This window comes from Palaemon carinicauda, chromosome 36, assembly GCF_036898095.1.
Source record: "Palaemon carinicauda isolate YSFRI2023 chromosome 36, ASM3689809v2, whole genome shotgun sequence".
Lineage (NCBI taxonomy): Eukaryota > Metazoa > Arthropoda > Malacostraca > Decapoda > Palaemonidae > Palaemon > Palaemon carinicauda.
The window spans coordinates 30,180,335-30,189,701 of record NC_090760.1 but is presented as its reverse complement, the minus strand read 5'-3'; positions in this window follow the sequence as shown (position 1 = coordinate 30,189,701).

Sequence of the window (9,367 nt, the reverse complement as noted above, 5' to 3'; positions counted from 1 at the left end):
AAAAGCAAAGATGACTCACTCCAGTTAATCGGGTGTCCTAAAGCTCTAATATAAACAAAAATCCCCGAATATTCAAGGTCATTCCTGACAGATATTTTATGTTCGGATAATCTTTGAGATAGAGAACATCCCGTTTGTCCAACGCAGACTTTTTCACAATCTCCACATGATACTATATCACTCTATGTCACTCTATTGAATTTTTATTTCTATTTGTCACTCTTCTATTACACACCCATATATATATATGTATATATATATATATATATGTGTGTGTGTGTGTGTGTGTATATATATATATATATATATATATATATATATATATATGTGTGTGTGTGTGTATATATATATATATATATATATATATATATATATATATATATATATGTATTTATATAATGTATATATATATATATATATATATATATATATATATATATATATATATTTATATAATATATATATTTATATATATATATATATATATATATATATATATATAAATATATATATATATATATATATATATATATATATATATATATATATATTGATATATTAACGGTTTTAACCTTGCCATAATCAGCAAAGCATTATATATAGGCTAGTCAGGGGTCCCTATACTAGGTCGCTTTGCTGTGAGTGATCAGACCAAAATTTCCCAACATAACCAATCCACAGTGACCAGTGTGGTGATGAAAATTGGCCAAACCTTGGTCTCCAGTGGCAGTGGATCAACTGCCCAAGATGGTGGGCAGTGACATCCTACTGCAGGGACTGGTAAAAATTTCTGGACGACAACGAGCCGCTATTGAAAACTGAACCTTACATCATACATTGTCAGAACCCTGTCTAGGGAAGAAGATCTTGCTGTGTTATTGTGAAACTTCAAAAGTTCGAACTTGCAGCTAATATTTTCATGATGAACAGGCTGCTATAAGTCTCATTTTATAGTTTTTTTGTGAAAGATATATTTACATTTTATTACTATTCCTAAAATATGTTGTTTTAATTGTCAATTTTTTTCATTTATATCCTTATTTTCTTTCCTCATTAGGCAATTTTTTACTGTTGGAGCCCTTGGACTTATAGCATCCTGCTTTTTCAAGTAGGGTTGTAGCTTAGCTAATAATAATAATAATAATAATAATAATAATAATAATAATAATAATAATAATAATAATAATAATAGCTAAAGAAAAAGATATACAGAGATTGAGCAAAATTAGAATTGAGGAATCTTACATAGAGTTGAACAAGGTCCATATATTTGGTTTCAGAGGACATGAAAATAACAAAGAAAATGGAGGGAGTTTTCTTATCAATAAAAATCTTGCAAGTAAAATAGAACAATATTGTAATAATAGTGTTAAAATTGTAGGATTTCTTATCAAACTAAATGAAAAGTATAAACTGAAGATCATTCAAGCGTATACACTAACAAAATCCCATGCAGAGGAAGAATTGGAAACTTTTTGGGGAGATCTGGAGATACCTTCTGAAATCATAATACTTAATATACAGTACATTTGTATTGGGTGATTTCATTGCTTAAGTAGTTCAAAATTAGAGAGGAGAATCAGCAGTAGGTAAATTTGGAATAGGCACAAGAAATGAGAGGAGACATCATTGTAGAATTCCCTGAAAAAAAAAAAAAAAAAAAAAAATCATGAACATCTTTTTTTATATAAAAAGATACATAGAAAATGGACATGGAGAAATCCAAATGGCCAAACAAAAAAAAAAAAAACGAAATAAGTTTGATTCTCAGTGAAAACGTTTATTCATGTAAAGGCGTAACAGTATTAAACAAGTTGAAACCGAATGACCATAGAATAGTGAGAAGCATATTTTGTCTACATCTAAGGAAAGAAAGAGAAAAATTAGTTTTAAGAAAATAAATAAACCATTCTGGAATAAAAGAAAAATCTGATAAGTTTAGGTTATCAATAAAAAACGGGTATTCCCAGCTACGTGGTGTGAAAGGCAAGGAAGTACGGAAGAAATAAAGAGTAATTTAACAAAATTTGTATTAGATTCAGCACAAGAGATAAGTGAAATTCACGCACAATTACAGTAGCATCCGGGGCGTTACAAGGCGCCACGAAACAAGATCAACAAAGGAAGGTACAGCAAGTCCGAAGGAGAACTATTCTAAATCTCACACGAATAAAAGTCTTTTTGTAGCCTTTATACTACAGATTGCTTAAAAAGTTGCAATATTTCACAAAATAATGAATAGGAATAAATAATGAAAATCTATAATCATCTTATGTAAAATCAGAATAAAAATGTGGGGGAGAGACGTATTGATTCTGCTCTATTCTGAAAGGAACATCTCATGCAGATGAGAGTGAACACGTTTCCTTAATGGCATATAGATTGCATAATATTACAATTTTCCCATCTTGTATAAATCATATGGAATTTATTACACAAACACCCCGTTACTAAAACTGTTTTTAACATCTTCGATGACACATCTGTTACTATTTTATGCCTCCCTTTGCCATGAACCGCTCATCTATTTCCCAGAAAGGAATCTACGATTTCGCTGGATGTAGCCAACAAGGAAATGGTCGGGCTTTGCTGGGATTGAAGAGAAGAATCATCCTGTGTCTTTCCTAGAGATATATTCATACTTGAGGTGAGAACTAGACTGTTACTAGACGTTTTCAAATTAATTTATATCACATTGTTACCAAGAACCTAAATTAACAGTCATCAGTATAAGTCATTTTGATATAACAATAAAGTTTATGAATATATTTCATATTTCAATAATCTCAGTGTTAAAGGAGATTTACACCTTACGTGTTCCAAAAATGTCGAAAATACTGTTCATTACTAATAAATAACAGGCCGTCAGTAATAAACAGAAGAAAAAATGAAAAATTATAGAATTGTTTATATGTAATCACGAATGGAAGAAGAGAACATTATCCTTCTTTCTAATGATATTAGACATGGACACCTATTCTGAGGGAATAAGCTAATTATGCTAACAAGTTCCCTAAATAAATCTACATAATATGGAGAGCAATTATAATATAAAAGGGATTGTAATTTAGAAAATAAAGAAGAATAAAACTAACAAAATTATCCATACATTGAGAGTTACCGAGATGAGGCAAAAACATTCCACATTTTCAAGAAACACTGTAGCTTCTCCTGGACGTTTTACAGTACCGAGTTGAATTTACCAAAGCTTTGCACTTGTATCGAGCTGTACGAGCTCAAAACACCTTAATGATTTATGGATGCTGAAGACTTACAGAAGGAGTAGAAAGAATTAATGATTTTTACTCTACTGTTGCTGATAATCAAATATTTTCTAATTGTATAAAGCAACTTAACATCAAACATATATAAGAGTCTCTGCAGATATTTTCAGGGCTAGTGATAAATAAAAAGCAATACGATGATAATAAAGTGATAATAATCAGATTATGGAGGAGAATTGATATTCGCATTTTATTAAACGTAGAGGAAACTATAAATGTGTCCTGAATTAGTCTCTAATCTTAATAAATTTTTACTATACAATTATCTTAAATCCTATACATATCTCTTTTTAAATTTTGGTATAGTTCTGTCTGCTCTATATATCTAATGAAAGAATTTTGATATTAACAATTATAACAAGTCGCTATTCAAGATCCTTTCTAACTACTAATTTTGATCAGCACTCAGTCACTCCACCTCCTAGAAATTAGATTTTCTTAGACAAAATATAAGTACTAGCCATAATTCAAGGTAATATAACGGTGTTTGCCCTAGCCACTAGTAAACAATAATCAACCATGAACTCTTATATGATTAGTCACCTTTCAGTCCACTGTAGGAATTGAACCAGCAGTTAAAGAAAAGGAGCTAAATCAGCCATGACTACGTTAAAAACGCTTTGATGTCAACCAACTGAGTCTTTTCAACGGGCCAAACACCCAAGATAGACTTGGGATTCTCAATTAAAATGGTAATAAGGTCAAAATTCTTGGAGATCATGGCTCATTAGTAAACATTGTATCTGCAAATAGGCCTTAATATCTCTAAGCCATCTTCTTTCGCACCGTTTTCCCTACATTAAGGAGTCAGTTGCCTGATGCGCCCTCTCCAATGCCTTCTATCAAAGGCATCCTTTTCCACCAAACCTCTTCTCTCTGTATCATCCTTCACCTTATCTCACCATCCAATTCTCTCCTTTTCGATCTTCTCACTCTAACAGATTCCTCCCCAGCCCTCTTCACTCTCTCTTCACTATTCCTCCTCAACACATTCCAAAGCAATCTCATTTGTGACACTCTTATCACCTCTCTAATTTTCACTATGCCTGCCTTTCTTCTTATGTCATCATTTTCTAATTTTCCAAGCAGTGATATTCCCATAACCAACCTCAGCATATTTATTTCTGTTCTCTCAAGCTCTCAAGTTTTGCTTCCTCTTTTTTTCTTAGACCCCATGTTTCTTAGTTATGCATTATTACTGATCTTAATACTATGCTATAGATCTTGGCTTTTAGCTTGATTGGAATTTGCTCATCACACCACTCCTGCTACTTCCCTCCACTTCCCTTAATCTGCTTTCATTTTATTCGAAACTTTAGCCTCACATCCTCCCCCCTGCGTATGGTGGATCCAAAGTATCTGAACTGTTCCACCTGTTTCATAACCGAGCCTCTACTTTCATGCATAGCCATCCTGTCCCTACCTTCCTTACTGCTCACCAAATATATCTAAGCAATGTTTGCCATGAAATGCTTAGCCTATCAACATTTCAACCCCTCCTCAATCCCTCTGCACTATTCATCATCAACACATGCCCAAACAATCTCATTCGTGAGAATTTTATCAACTCTGTAATCTTCAACTGCCCTTCTTATTTCATCATTTTCTAATTTTCCGAGCAGTAATATTCCCATAATCAACCTCAGAATTCTCATTTCTGTTCTCTCAAGCTTTGTTTTCTCTTTTTCTCTTAGAACCCCATGTTTCTAAAACATACATCAACACTGTTCTTATACTGTGCTATAGATCTTGAATTTTAGCTTGATTGGAATTTTCTTATCATACCACTCCCGCTACTTCCCTCCACTTCTCCCAAGCTATTCTTATTCTATTTGTAACTTCAGCCTCATATCCTCCCTCTTTACCTAGTAAATCCCAAGTAGCTGAATTGGTCCACCTATTTTATAATCGAGCCTCTACTGTCAAGCATAGCTATTCTGTTCACCATAGCTTCAGTCTTATAGACATTCATTCTCAAGCCACCCACTATCTCTAAGGAATGTTAGCCAAGAAATTCTTATTCTATCAACGCTTCAAATCCTGCACAACCCAGGCTAGTTCCAAGGTCCTCCAATTAATCATGGAGCAAAGTTACATTATTACAAAGGATATACTTGACACACCTCCACTATGTCTAGACATCAGTAATATCAGATGTCTTGGAGAAAGTTCCTACTCTAATTTTTCAAATTTGATATCACCATTCAGAGTTGTACTAACAGAGTAAGCTACTATTTAAGAAACAATTCACTCCATAACAAAACAAACATAGAATCCACTTCTTTATAGTAATACCACAGCATTTTATCAGAAATGATTTAATCCTTCATTGAACACTAGCAAGACCGTCTTTATTCCAGCAGCTTAACTAATCCCCCTTTTATCTTCCCGCTCATTCAAAAAACTAGCAACAATGTTCATGTATCATCCTTTCAGCTCATTTGTCATATTCACGTCCGCCAAGGTGGTTATATTTTTTGAGTCGGTTTATTAGTTCATTTATGTACTTTTCTGTGTCCAGCTATTTATAACCTCTGCCTATTTTTTCCAGAATTAAATCAGCAGTCAAACTAAGTGCTTATTCAGCAAGAGAAGATAAGTGGGAAGTAAGGTCTTTATTCTGGCAGCCGAACTATTCCCCCTTTTTATCTTCCCGCTCATTCAAAAAACTAGCAACAATGTCCATGTATCATCCTTTCAGCTCATTTGTCTTATTCACTTCCACCAAGGAGGTTATATTTTTGAGTCGGTTTATTAGTTTATTCACTTAATCTTCTGTGTCAAGCTATTTGTAACCTCTGCTGATTTTTTTCCAGAATTAAATCAGCAGTCAAACTAAGTGTTTATTCAGCAAGAGAAGATAAGTGGGAAGTAAGGTTCTAGTTGGGTCCCCTTGCCCAGCATAAAATCAAGGGGTGGTACCCAGTGCCCAGTTCATCCTTGATTATTTACCTTTTACCCAGATTTCTGAGTATTCTACCGTCTCTTTTTGTGTAGTGAAACCAATGTGGTCGGCATTCGGACACTAGGCAGTCTGTGTGCTACATCTGGCCACAGTCCGCAAACCACTACAACGTCAGTGCTGGTACACCTAGACCAGGGATACCTTCTCCCACGCTCCCAGAGGGGTTTGATTTCCTTCATGCTCTTTCACATCCCTCACACCGTTCTACTGCACAGCTTCTGAAGACAAACTTCATTTGGCATGGCATTACTAAGAACGGTAAGGATTGGGTCCGCACTTGTACTTCATGCCAAACCTCAAAAGTACATCGACACACAGATTCAGGAGTGGGCACCTGTCCTTAACCTCAGCCGCACTTTGCCCAAATTCACATTGATGTGGTATGTCCCCTACCCACATCATTAGGACATCTTCACCTGTTTACCGTAATTGACCACTCCACTTGTTAGCCTAATGCCATTCCAATGAAAACTGCAATGTCCGCCTCGTGCACATTTGCCTTACTCTCAGGATGTATAGCGAGAGTTGGTATCCCTAAGCATATTAATTCCGACAGGGGTACCACTTTCTCCTCTCAATTGTGGATATCATTAGCGAATCTCCTGTGTATCACCCTTCATCAAACAACCGCACAGAACCCTGCAGCCAACGGTATGGTTGAACATTTTCCCCATACCCTCAAAGCAGTTTTGATGTCTAGCTGTAAGGACTCCAACTGGTTTACCCAGCTTTTCTTGGTCATCCTGGGACTAAGAACCAATCCTAAAGACGCCCTGGATGTCTCGGCATCTGAAATGGTGTATGGCAACCCATTGGTCATCCCTGCCGAAGGTTTTCCGTCTGCAACCTCCTCTGACAATCTCCAGCGCCTACGTCAAGTTGTGGGAAAATTTGCTCCATAACCCCAGACTAATAAACCCCCAGCAAAGCAACACATAACAACAGATTTGCACAGGGCATCGCACGTTTCCCAACTCAACGACACAGGAAAGCCACCTCTAACACCCCCTTACAGGGGCTGCTTCTTATGATCCGTCAAACAACTAAGGTGTTCTTACTCAACGCCTTATATTCTGCTTGATGACCCACCTGCAGTGCACCTCTCAGAAGCAGGGAGCACTATTTCACATTTATGTCTTTCTTAGGTGGGGAACCATGTACTGCACGTTTATCACAAATGCTCATACAATGTAACGGTATTTCTGTTTTTTGTACATTATCGTTATTACACTCCCTTTGCACTGATAGCCTGTCTATTCCTATATGTACATGAATCATTTTATTTGAATTTTTGTGCCCTTCTTGATTGGAATGGTTTGTATTTATATTCATGCTGCATCGAAATAAAGTCAATAGTAATCACGCCGTTTCTCAGTTATCACCTAACTGCTTGGTCGCACACTACCTTAACCAGATACTTCTAAAAATAGTGTAGCAGAGGAATATGATTATTTCATCATAAAAAGCGCAACTACTAGGGAAATTGAATAACAGTCTGGTGTTGATAATGAATTGTGTGTAATTAGAAAAGCCATCAGATCTACTGTAGTTATTGGAATAAGGTATATCATTTTAAGAGTGTAAAAGATGAATTTTCTACTAGGGGTTGTTTACCATGAAGGGGAAAAAGAATAATACCTAAATATTTGAGAAAACAGCTATTTGACTTGGCCCATGAGAGACACCATGGTATTGTAAAATGTAAGAATAAGAATTGGTGTAGATATACGTGGTCAGCTGCCAAGTGGTGAAAATCTATTAATTGCTGCAGATTATTATTTTTATAGATGGTTTGAAGTAGGAATATTGCATTTTACTAGTTCTACCTGAAAAATAAAATGTCTTGATAATTGGTTTGTCTAACGATTTGCCGGAGCTCATTGTGACTGACAATGGTACACCAATTTATTTTTTGTGAATTCAAGAGATGTTTTTGAAGTAAATGGCATAGCTCATAGGAAGGTGACTTCTCTAAAGGTCCATTATGAAGGCTATTAAAACAAAAAGAGCGGAAGTTAAAGAATAGAGGGAAAAAATTTTTTTTGAGGGCTTACTGATCTACTCCATATACTGTAAATAATGTTAGCCATGCTGAACTTAAGAATGGTAGAAATTAGTAGAAAGTTGCCTGAGATTTCTTCCGAATATACTGGTAGGAATTATGAAATTAGAATTGGAGAAAAAATGTGCAAAATAAGGGAGAAACAGTATTATGACATCAATTTCGAGTTAAAGAGGGACAAGTGAGTGAAGGTGGAATAATAGTTTTGCAATAAGAAAGAGAAACAAGTTGTCCTCAATTTTTTTAAGTGAACCTTATAAAGTGATTGAGATAAAAAGGTAATAGCGTGCTAGTTGAAAACATTGAGGAATTTTTACTCATTTAAGAAAAAAAAATTAAAATGAAATACAAAAATTTGAGTTTTGAGAATGAAAAGGCGAAATTTCAATTTTGGAAAAATTATAAAAAAACCGTATAATGATACTGATTTTTATAGTAGCAACGATAATGACGAGTTCAATTGAGATAGTATATAAGGATAATTAAGTTTAAGATTAAGTCGTGGTGATAGTAGTCTACTGTATGAGGTAGCCCCACACAAGGTAACATTAATGTTCAAAGGTCTACCAGAGTAAGAAACGCCACCCCCCCCCCCCCCCCCGGCCCCTCCCAGTTTATTTGAAGGACTATGTGAGGCAATGCAATACTATATCCTAGATTGATATGTACAGAGAAAAGAATTAATATTGATGAATTATTTGAAGAAAATAAATTCCTCATAGTTTTGGATTACATATACGCAGAATGTGCAGTGCAGTGATTTGTTGTATGAGATTTACAGTGATTTTTATAAATGCAACATGCATATACATTTTTTCATAAATGTTTTATAAACTGCTTTATTTGATTTGAAGTTAGTTTCATTTTGTTTTATGCAATGGAAATTAGCAGACATGTCACTGATTTCTTATATGAAGACCATTGTTTTTGTTATATATTTTATTCCAATGAAAAAACTTTGAGTTAGGGAGTTATTATAAGTTATATGGAAATATTGGGTAAAACAAAATGTTTACATTTAGATTTTTATTATACTATTGTGTTAGAAAGAGGAGG